Genomic DNA, 12,258 nt, shown 5'->3' on the forward strand with positions numbered 1-12,258 from the left:
TCCTTAACTTGCGGAAAAAGACATCAGAAGCCTCTGGAGGAAAGAGAGAAAGGCCTATTGAGGTAAGTAAATTGCTAGACTTGGGCAAATGTTCAAAATTATTCCCAAAACTAAGCACATTTGATTACTCAGCTCTTAGGGTGAAATGAAGAGGAAACAAGGACTAAAATAATCTATCTCCTCTCCTCCAGCAAGTGTACCTGCCCCATGTCCCCAGCAGTGTAGTCACTCTTCTGAGCCTGCTATGAGGCTCCCTGTGGCTCACCAGGGCACTGTCCTCAGAGGAAGGCAGCTGTTCCTCGGCAGCAGATCTCCAAAACTGCACTGATAGCTGTCGTTCAGTGCATCTTTTGGAGGTCCATGTTGGACAACCCTTTGCTTTTGCCTCAGAATTACAGAACACAGCACAAGGGAAGGGGCCTCCTTTCCTTGCTCCTTTATGGGAGTAAAATACCATCTGTAGGCTTTTTGCCTCATATGATGGAGTGAGTGGTGGGTACAAGTGTGGGAAACCCTCACCATATAGGTGAGAGCCCTATTGGTGCAACACAGCTATCAGTCCCTCTTGCTCTGAGAAAAAGGATGATTTCATCATCAAAACTTCAATTTAAAATAGGATAAGTACAGTGTGGTTGGTTTTGTGCCTGAGCCTGTGATGCAGGAGCAGCACTGATGCTGTGCATGCAGTACTCGTGCCTTCTGGACTTGTGCATATCCAGACCAAGCCCTTATACATATATTTTGGTAGGGAGCAGAGAGCCAGCAGTGCAGGTCCAGTGCGCCTGTGCCTGTGCCCCTGGTCTATGCCACCAACTCCACACTCTCCTTGGGTTGGTTCCTGCAGGAGCACGTTGGCAGTAACACAACTTGGTTCCTGGCCTCCCCCAAACCCCAGCAATGAGGGAGCTGCTGAGGATGTGAGTTGCTTTGTCACAGTTTGGTCTTCTTTTTCTGTGCTGGGACTGGACTGTCTTTCTCACAGGAAAGCCAGTGTGCAGGAGCAGACATTTCACCTGTCCCAAGGCTTGCTCTGCTGGAAACAGGCCATTGCCAAGAGCACTTTTCCTGGCAGTGAAGAAGGACCCATAGGGCTCCCACAGGAGTGCTCCTGGCCTGTGGCGTGGGAGGTCATGAGTTACCTCACTAGGAGCCATTTGCAATTGTTTATAACTTTGACAAATTATTTAATTACCTGGAATGATGTTTTTTCCATCCTGAATGTCTGCCACAGGAAAAATATCTTTAGAAAACTGTTAAATGGGTTGGTCAACTGCTCCTTAGATGATATAAGGGCACGAAGGAAAAAAAGGGACTTCTCACCTGTTAAAAATGGGAGGTTGTGCAATTTATCTGCAAAGGCACAGCAACTCTGACACCCACCTAGAGACACGGTCCTGGTCCAAGGTGTATGCTGCAATCAGGGTTCCCCCTCCAGCACCACAGGAGACTGAGTTACCACCCTGCTCCTTTTTGTGCCTCTGCTGCTGGCTGTGGAGTTACCCTGGGATAAACCGGCATGCAGAACTAGCCCAGCACACTCACTGCAGCAGATGGCTATGAAATTGGTTTAGTTCTGAATGTCTCTTCCTTTCTAATGTCTTGGGTCATTAAATGCCACACAGAGATGCCATCTCCACATGGTGTTTGGTTAAAGCTAACACTGCATGGCCACAAAGAGCAGGTACTGAGCAATGTGTATTCCTTGTTTCAATTTCCCTTTATGGGGTTCAGTGTGGATCTGCACAGACCCTCCCCCCAGTGCTGGGAGGATGTGTAAGTTACTGGTGAAATGCCATATTTCACCAGTGGTGTGAGAGCACCTACGCTTTCCCAGGTCACCATGGGAGGACTGTGTTCCAGTCTCTGGTTTTGGCATCTCTCAGCTGGTAAACTGGATAACTCCTTCCACCTGGCTGTGTTTATTGAGAGGACAAGGGTTAATGCTTTTTCAAGGTTTAGAGGAAATACGTAATCTGTGTTTGAGTGAAGGCCATTAACACTGTAAATGGCCTTTACCAGCAGCAGTGCCTGCAGACAAGTATCTTGTTCCTCTGTCATTCAGGTGAGCCTGTTTCTAGTCCCTGGGCACATGGGTGGACACCTTGAGAGCTTGCCTGTATTTGACTACCAGGTTGAAACTGAGCTTTATTTTCTATGACTTTTTTCAGACAATTTCAGTCCTCCATTGGTATGTGAGGGCAGTGGTGCAATATCACTGCCTTCATCTCCAAACCTGACAGAGGATTTTACCCCTCACTGCCTGGAAATCTTTCAGCATCTTCAGTGATCATAGCAGAAGTTAACTTCCGTTTCAACTGCTTGTGAAGAAGGAAATATACTGTATGCAGTATTTCCTCCTATGCAAACTCCTGATGGTCACTGGCAGCAGAGAAAAATTACAGCTCTCTTGGCTCTGGGGGGCAGGGACCACCTGAATCCATGATTCTGTGAATATGAGTACTTTTCCACAGCTGTGTACTCTGCCCAGGCTAAGCAAATAATGAGTAATGACCATTAAATGATTAATGAGATGCTAGCAAAAATAATGGCAGCATTGTGAAATGTAGTTTGTCTCCACTAATGATGTTCTCTGGAGGTTAGATACTCCTGTGTTCTGCCTTGTAACTTCATTAAAGCATCAACATGCAGCTGACTGCCAGTGAGAAAATATATGGCTTACTTATTGTTGTTCTTCTTAAGAACTCGTTATATATTGCTCTCCTGGCCATTAGCACTTTGCTTTCTGGCTTATGTAGAAGCCCCATTTTCTGATCTCTGCATTAGCCCAACCTTGACATAATTCACACCATTTCTGACTGAGATAGCTTTTTGCAAGGCCATTTATCTCCTTGGCTTGGAGCTGATGCTACAGTGACATCATTTGAGATGGAGTCTCTTCTCACCTTGAGAGTGAATTAAGAAATCCCAATCCCTTAATATCCCAACTCAGTGATTTTTCAGCTTTTTTTTATTTGCTAATGCTCACATATCTACCAACAGAAGTGCAGGCACCAAAAGCAGATTTAAGACTGCTGAAATTTAACTAGCTTTTCTTGTGTATTTCATTTGTTTGTTTTATTTTAGTGGGGGTTTTTTTGTTTGTTTTGGGTTTGTTTTGTTTTCTCAGACTCCTAAAATGAAGTTCCAGCCCTGGTGAGTTCACAGTTTAAAGGCCTAAAATCACAGATAAACTTTTCTTGAGAAATCAGTTTGTCTTCAGTTTGCAGAGATGTCACAGAGACTGTTTAGGTGTTTAAAAGGAAACGGAAGTTAAACGATGAAACACATCTCAGTGCCATGACCCTGGGTCATTGGGATTTGGGACTAACACAGTCCTTGTCCAGTGTGAGTACTCCAGGAAGCCATATCCTTCAATATCCTTCAATAACAGGATTCACAGCTTTTAACTCAAAATGTTTGTCTGTGCTGTGGTGTTAGTTCACCAAACCCCCTCAGGTAAGTCACATCAAAAAACTGATTCCATTACCTATTTTTTGTTGCTGTGCAGAGATGCTTCTGGTTAGTAGGTACACTAGCACTTGACTTGCACACGCTGGCTGCCAGGGCTCAAATCCCAAGTACAGGTTAGTTTACTGTCACTCTTCTCCTGGCTGTTTTGTTGAAACGACTGTAGCATAATAAAAACCTGGTTTAATACAACCATAGGGAATATGGCTTTATAAAATAACCTGCTGATTATGTCTTCATATCTCATTACAAGCTTTTTCCATGTTGACAGTCAAGAACATACGTCATATATGAAGTCAATTTTCTGTTAACTCTTGTCAGCAATTCAGGCAGCAACTATTTGGGGTACTGGATAAGGACTCTTGAATTTTCAAGATGTAATCCACAGCATAGACTTCTTAGAACACTCCTATGGCTTCAGATATGTTGTTATAACATTAATCTACCTGCACTGACTGTGATCATGGTTGAATTTGGTACTGGGATGCACAAACAATGATGTATGTGTTCCCTAGGGACAAACTGCTTACAAATTGATTAATGTCACAGATCTTTTGTGAGGAGTGATCCTATGTTTCTCTAACTTACATGTTGAGAATGCAAAAAAGTTGTAAAGATAGAAAGGGAAATTTATTGGGAAATTTCCTTTTTTTCCCCCAGTAATTTTTTTTTCACTCGAGGTGTTAAGCACAGCTGACTGCATCTTCCAGTCAGGCAAAGGTTTATGAAGAAGCAGCATCCCAGTATTACTGCTGTATACTCCAGTGCAGGGTCTTTAAAACTGGGGCAGTGAGGACTTTCCACCCGGAGGAACTAGAACGGGGGGAAGGAAGGGAGCAGAGCAAAAGCCTCGAAACGGTGTGAAAACAGCTTTTCTTGGTGCCACACAAACTGATGCAGCGGTGCTAAGCAGCGCGTTTGAGAAGAGCGAGCTGGTGTCCTTATGCTTAACTTGCAGAGGGACCCGTCACCACCGAGCGGTGCTGCGGCTCCTCCGGGCGCTGCTTCAATGCACCCGCCGCCTTCTGTCAGTCCGCCTGTCCGTCCCATCGTACTGAGAGGCAAGAGGGAGATTTTTTGGGAGTGCTGAGCATCCCTGGAAGTGGTGCCAGGCGGATCAGCACTGCCTTGGTGTGCTCAGTTGTCAGAACTCCCACTGGATCGATGTGATGCTGGAGGTTGGAGCACATGCATAGGTGTCACTTGGAATGCTTGGGCTCATCCCATATATCTCTACTACAAATCTTTATGAACTTCTAGTAGACATCAGGCATTTTCTGGGCTGAAAATGTGGTAGAGCAATGTAGAGTCCTTCCTATATGCTGCAAATAAACTGCGGAGGTAACTGAGAGTGAACTAATCCCACTGGCAGAGATGGGTGGTGGTCAGGGTCTGCTCCTGTCTGCTGAAAACCATAGAATCACAGAAGAGACTCATAAGGGTTGTGGAGTGGAGGTCCCTGCTCCTCACAGGACTACCTAAAACTAAACCATGTGTCTAAGAGCATTATCTTGATGCTCCTTGAACTCTGGCAGGCTTGGTGCCATGACCACTTCTCTAAGGTGTCAGTTCTGACTGAAAACCCTCTGAGTAAAGAACCTTTTCCTAATGTCCAGTCTGAACTTCCTTGAGATCTACTTCCAGGTATAGCTGGAAATACAGAGATAGGCATCAAATAAAACTAGTTACTGTGGAGATTTTTTTGTGGACCTTGAGAAAGATTTGCAAAGGTCAAAAAGAACACAAAAATCAGAATGGAATCCATGAAGCAGAGTTTCCCAAGAAAAGTCAGGTATGCATGAAATCATCATAACCAAAACACTACAGATGTTTTCTTGTTATGAGAAAACATAATCTCTCTCTACAGGGGTTAAAATTCATCTTTTGATGAATTCCTTGGTGCTGTGGAGTGGGAAATTTACTCTTTGAGTGCCTTAGGTAATTATTTATTCTCATGTACAGTGATGGTTAAAAACCCCTCCCTCTGACAGAAAGATGTGCGTGCAGAGAGGCATGAGGTCTGCTTTGCAGAGGTGTAAACCACCACAAATATCAGTATTAAAACTGGTCAGGGTTTGGATTTGGGTTTGTCTCAGGTTTCTTTCAGGCACCAGTGCTAATCTGAGGCAAGTTTGCCTCAGAGTGAGTCAAAGAAAACTCAGCTCATTGTGGCATTTCTCTGCAAAATCCCCCCCAAACAGCATCTCTTTCTCATCAGAAGCCTGCAGTCACATCGTTTGACAGCCCCCTTTGCCAACCATCTTGGCTCCCAGCACTGCAGTCACAGAGATGAAGCCTCAGCCACTCCTCATCCGAGCAGACACAGCCCTGCATGGGCGGCAGCTGCAGCCGCCGCGGCCGCTGTCACCCGGGATGGAGCCCACACGGGAAGGGCTGAGTGGCTCTGACATCTCTCTACCCCTGGCTGCTGCTGCTTTTCCAAAAGCCTTTTCTTCCAGATAAAAATCTATCTTGTTTTATAGACTGCTGTGGTGCAGAGTGCCTCAGCTGCAGAATGGCTGTCTTTTTAGGCAGTTAACTCAAGAGCAGTGATAACAGAATTGTTTAGAAACTGTGAAGAGGAGATTTTAATAATCTAGGTAAATATTAACATTTTCTCTCCTAGCTCTTCTCCTTACCTGCTAGAAAGGAGCTTTTCCAAGCATGTTAAATTTTATGGAAGTTGTGAGAGCCTGTTACCCATGTATAGGTACACACACATACACACTACTGTCTGGTCATCAGTTCCTCTGCAGAGTAATAGGTGACCTCCAATCCTAAGTAAAATCCATGCTCTGACATAAAAATACCATTTCATTTTCTTACTGATGCCAGGGCCACCTGACCTAAAACACACATCCTTGAAGCATTTAAAACTTGATGTTTCACAGTAGCTGCAATTCATCTTCCAGCAAAATTAAGTCCTGTTTCACAAGATTGGCTTGTCATCTGCTCTTGACTTTATCTGTGTTTATAACCCACCTTCTCACATCATTAATCTTCTTCTCTGTGTATATTTATGATATTTATATGTTGTTGGGTGTCTCCAGAATGGTGTGAACGTAAATGAAGTTATCTGACTGGCAATTCTGACTGTCTCACAGGAAAATACCAGCCTACCTTAACCTTCTCGGGGGAGGGGTCTCTTCCTTTCACCAGCAGCAGACATACTCTGTGATGACAAGTGACTTGTGGATGATCCTTGTGGTAGATTTCATCTATGCTTGGCCATTATAAATCGGAAATGAACAAATCCTAGAAATTTCAGGATGTTCAGACTCGAAGGTAGAGTTTTCTTTTCTCTGCTCAATTCTTCTTTCTTCTCTCTCACACATTCTGACTTTGGAGCTTATCTCTGAGCCTAAAAACTTCAGAGCTTGAGCTCTAACACCTAATCAGAGGGAAGATTGGAGGAAGAGGTGTCTGCAGGTTTATTGCTGCATTGCTGAGCTGTCATGTTTGTACTTACTGTCACCAGGTACATAATCATGAGGAGTAATTCATGCATTTTAGAAGAGGCAATTCCAAGAGAGCAAAAAGCTTCATCCAAAGCAGCAGGTAATCTTATAGAAACTGTGTGGTAAAAGCAATCAACCATTCCAGCTGCACCGCCATCATCACCATCCACCCTCTGCCAAACTCTTGTAAACAGTTAAGGACAAAAACATGCCACCATCAGAGACAGATGGTTCATGACAAAACAGACTCTGCCCTCTCAGTCCTCTCAGACCACAAAATACCTTTGAAAGACAGGATTATGGACTGCAACTTATAACTTTACTTAATACTAACAATCATGGATTCAGCAGAAATGGTCATTTAAGGTACATTGCAATTTTCCATACCCTCTGTCCCTAGTTAAATCCTTGTGGTCCCACAGGCAGTAATTACCTGCAGTGCCTTGTGTTCTGCAGAGGATAATCATCTTCTCACGCTGCCTTTGGTAAAATCCTGTCTCTGCCTAATCACTCCTGCCTTTCTGAAGAAAATAGCTAGAATCACAACCTGTGGGATGATAGGATCCTGTGGCACCCTGATAGCCACCCCTCTGCTCCTTTATCTGCAGTAACAGGGCTCTGGGTATGGGCCTTTTCTGAGAGCTCTGAATGCCCCTGAACTGTCCTGTGTTAAATCTCCTGGGGAACTTGGTGTCTTGACTTTAGTACTACACACAGCACTAAATGTGCTGTTGTAAACTAATCCCTGCCCCTTCATCAAGACTTCTCATGGGCAGATCCCCTCCCCTCGCACCTCGCCTCTTCCCCTGCCTTCTCTATAAATGGAGCATATCCCTTGGAGCTATTTCTTGTCTTTAAACCTCATTACATTTTCACTTTTATTTAGTAGATGGCAGTTCATCTCTAAAAAATAACATGCTGTAGTGACTCTGAGGGGTATTACATAAAATATTTGAGGTCCATGTCAGAAACAACAATGAAGTGACAGCATAGGTGAGTGAGGAGCTTCAAGAGAACTGATCCCTCCCTGGCTCGGTCTCAACCAGAGTCCTCAGCAGTTAATGGCTGAGCAGGTTTCTTGCAGCAAATTTCCCAGCCATGAAGCAGCACCTTCAGTTTCTGGTATTCACCTCCACTTTCCCAGCTCTCTTCATCTGGCCTCTCCGGATTTATTGTCAAGAATCACTCTTTCTCTTTAGGAGTAAATCATCTCTGCATGATTGAAGATGATTTTGGGGGGAACCAACCCAGTATACAGTGGCCACAGAACAACCACAAGCTGGCTTAGCTGCCCTTGGTTACAAGCAGCACCCGGATTTGACTTCGCTTGGGTGTTTGCTGGCTTACAGCCACGGCTTTCCACGCTGCGCAGTGGAGCAGAACGGTGAAGCCATATAAGTGTAAGGCAGAGATTGTATTTTGGGTTATGTCAGATTATCAAATTCTCAATCTCTGAATCCGGCGTAATCATTGTTTTATTGTCTGTGTCCTCTTTTAGCTAGAAGTGCACTCTGGAAACAGACAGAAGCATTGTAAAGCCAGCTCTTGCTACCCAATTCCTTCCTAAAAGGAGTGTAGATTCCACCTTAAATGTTTTTGACTACTGCAAAGATAGAGATGGTGAAGAAAAGGACTGTAAGAATTATATAAAAGCAAAAGCCTTGCCAATTGGCCTTAAATACTAGTAAGGCTGTAACTAGGGCCATGTTCCATTTGTGCAGAAGAAGGATGAATGATGGAACTACAAATTCATAAGTATTTACTCTGCCTTTTGGATCAAACAGAAAAATATCTAACAAGCTCCACTGACATGGACTTGCAACTCAGCAAATTCAGACTGGAAGGGAGTTATAAGTTTTTAACAGTCAGTCATTAAAACACTGCAAAAATGACCCTATTAATGTACTAGCTTCTCCTTTGCTTGCAGTCTTAAAATTAAAGGGAAGTTGGTTCCCTAAATGGCTCAGAGACACTGAAAATATTGTCAGTAATTCCTAGGCAGAGATGCCAAATCTCCCTTAGAATCTAGGAATATGTTCATCAGTAAATGAAAGCTGAAAATCTATATCTGCTTGTGAAGTGAGTAATGATGGGTGCTGCTCAGTATTAGGCTATAATGCTGCCTGCAGGATTTTGGTGACAGCATGATCAATGAGAGTGGTGCAGTTTGAATCGGAGTATTTATTCATATGGAAAGGGAGTGTTTAGTCCTTATGTTCCCATTTACCAGAGCCCAGTGACAGTACCTGATTTCATATTGTGATCTGTTGTGCAGACTGGAAATTTTGAGAAAAGAACAGATCTGTCAGCAAGATTATTTAAATAAGCACTGTCGGGGACTTGTGCTCTCCCCCGTTCCTCCCTGGTTCAGTTGTGCATTTCAAGAGAACAATTTTGAAACTTATGGTAGCTGATCCTGGCTGTTAAACAAAAATTAAGGCTAATATTTGTCTGTGGGGTTAATTCTCACTGCTGGGACCAGATTGCACCCTTGGAAAAAGAAATAATTGCATCTGTTTGCTGAATTCAGCAGTCTGTGAATATTCTCCTGGTGGGAAGTGCTCCCCATCTTGATGCACTATCAATCATCTTTGAGAGTCAACAGGGTTTTATGATACCAAACTTGACATTTCTGAGTTTCTGCTGGCTCCCACCATTTACATCAAGGAGCAAAGAAGAGAAATGCTGACTTCAGATGCTACCAGCAGGCTGCACATCCAGCGCCACCAGCAGGGCTATGTAGACTGGGTAGAGAAGGTTATTGCTGCAGTTTCCAGGTCATCCTTTGAGGTTCAGCCAACTTCAATGCAATCTGCTTGGGATTCCCTGTGTGGACCAGGAGGGAATTAATGAGCAGCCTCAGCCTGTCTGGGGACCCCCGAAGGTAGTGTTCATCTCCAGGGACTTACACAGGGACTGATCAGCTTGGGTGGGAACTTGTCGGGAGGACAAGTACTGAACACATCCTGTTTATGTGACCAATCTAAGGTTGAGTCTGATGTGGGAAGACTCTCTTGTTTGTCTGGCTGTTTGGTACCACTTCTTTCATTCTGCATGGTGATGTTGGCTGGTGTGTGGGCTCTGCAGATTGTGGAAGACTGGGAAATAAAAAACTAGACTTTGTTTTTTGCTTTAAGTTTATTTGGAGTTTATAAACCTTGGAAGCTGTGGAGAGGCACTGCTATCCTGGAACCAGAAGGGGAAAGGCTGAGGGATCTGGATAGGAATAGGATTAGGTCAGTCTGTCACCATGCCAGCAGTGGGATCAGGGCTGTCAGTAGCCCTTCCAGGGAGGAATGTGTTGAGGGGGAAGAAGAGCTGGACCAAAATGCTGTTTAAACATTCCCAGTCCTCATGTGCAATACGGTTGGGAAATACTACCATAAAATAACTCCATCTGTAGGTAAAACATCATATAGGGTCAAGACAGTACCTTGACAGTTGACTACTGACCAGTATACCAAAGCTGTTGGATGCCTTCCTTTTGATAATCTAAACCACCATTTTAGCTACTGAGGATGTCAAACACATTTAGAGGTACAGACTAACATACTTAACACACTTCACCTTTCTCTAACTCATTACACATTTAGTAAATATTTAGGGTTTTTTCCCAATATTTCTCAAGCATGCTGACTTCTCAGCTTGATGTAAAGTTGGCTTGCAGTGACCCAATTAGAAATCTGGGCACCTCCAGTGTTAATTTCAGCAGTAAATTTAATTAAGAGCAAATATTTAGATGCAGAAATAGAATATGAGGTTGGCACTGGCATCTGTCATCAAAGCCTCCTTAAACTTAAACCCATTTAGATCTGGAAAGAATGCGGGATATTCTTTAGAAGGCAAATATCCCTCAGACTCTATGTTCTGCCACAGCACGCTGCCTACCACCTCAGTAACAATATCCACCACCTTGACAGAGATGTGAAAGTGAGACTGAAGGAAAGGTCCATTGTCTAAGAAAAGGTTTCAAGGGAGAAATGACCCAAAAGAAAAGTGAATGGGAACGAAAAACCCGGCAACACTGGTGAGTCTATGGAGGTGGCAAATTCACTGTAATGTGCGAGGGAGAAATGTCTGGCTCATATTGCTGGAAGTAGAGGTTCAGGCTGTCTAACAGCCGGTGAAACTCCAAAGGGAAGATCAAAGGCTTGACTATTAGCTGTGCTAAATTCCTGTTAGATTTCTCTTGTAGATCAAAGGACCCTTTAAATAGGGAGGAGCTGATTCCCGTGGAAATATCTTCTGCTCATTACTGGCCTTTCATGCAAGCCCCAGCTTAGTGGTGAGATTTGGGCTACTGGGATAGGGCACAAATGTGCCCCTTGAAGCTTTCTACTATGGAAGGAAGCAGCTTTGGGGTTGCTCTAATCTACACTTGGGGTTCAATAGGCCCCAGTGAGTTCCCCAGTGTGAGTAGCACAATACACTTCAATTAAAATGGACTTAAACTCTCCTCACCAAAGTATTCCAAGAGTTTAACTGATATTTGTATGTCAGAGCTCAACAAATGTGACCAGTATATTTGAAGAAATTCTTTTTTTCTAACCGCCCTCTTTATTCTCTCCTGTTTTTTTTTTTGTCTTCAGATGATTGACTTTGAGCACAGTTCATAACAAATACATAAGTAGCATTTTGGAAATTGGTAAAAAAAGTAAAAGCTCTCAAGCTTCTGCTTTGTCAGCACAGGGGTCGGACCCTCACTGTGACCTCCATTGAACAGACTGACATTGTTCATTAAAATGGAACTTCCCAAAGGAATTGATTGTTCAAAGGAAGCGATTCTCTTACTTTTCCTCCTTTTCTTGCTCTTTCATGTAATACAGTTATTGGATGTATTTCACACAGGTAGCTTCAGAGATAATGTAGCAACCAACTGAAAGAAATGGAAAGTCAATATAATGGCATGTTTACAGCTGGATCTGGTTCTGGAAAACCTTAATCTCTCAGGGGAAGACACTACATGATGCAAAGTGTGGAAGTTCGAGTTAGCAAACTTACAGCAGGACACTGCACACATTTTTAACTGTGAGGTCAATTGTTGTTGCATTGAGTTCTCTTGTGTATGAGATCTCTGCTATTGCACAGAGGTATCAAGCAAGAGGAACCTGTCGGGTCGCACAAGCATCAATCCAGGAAAATCATTTTTCCAGCAGACTCCAGAATGGATATCTGTGTACATATGTGGCACTCAAGTGTCACGCAAGTACTGCTGTGGTTTTGCCTTTAAGGTCAGGCAGCAGCTTCTGCTCTCATGCAAATCAATTGCTGATGAATGGGAGAAGTACAAATGTAAAGGTCAGAAAATAAACAGAATAAATCTGAAACATCA

The sequence above is a fragment of the Corapipo altera genome, unplaced genomic scaffold (genome assembly GCF_003945725.1).
Source record: "Corapipo altera isolate COAL_440 unplaced genomic scaffold, ASM394572v1 56, whole genome shotgun sequence".
Taxonomy (NCBI): Eukaryota; Metazoa; Chordata; class Aves; order Passeriformes; family Pipridae; genus Corapipo; species Corapipo altera.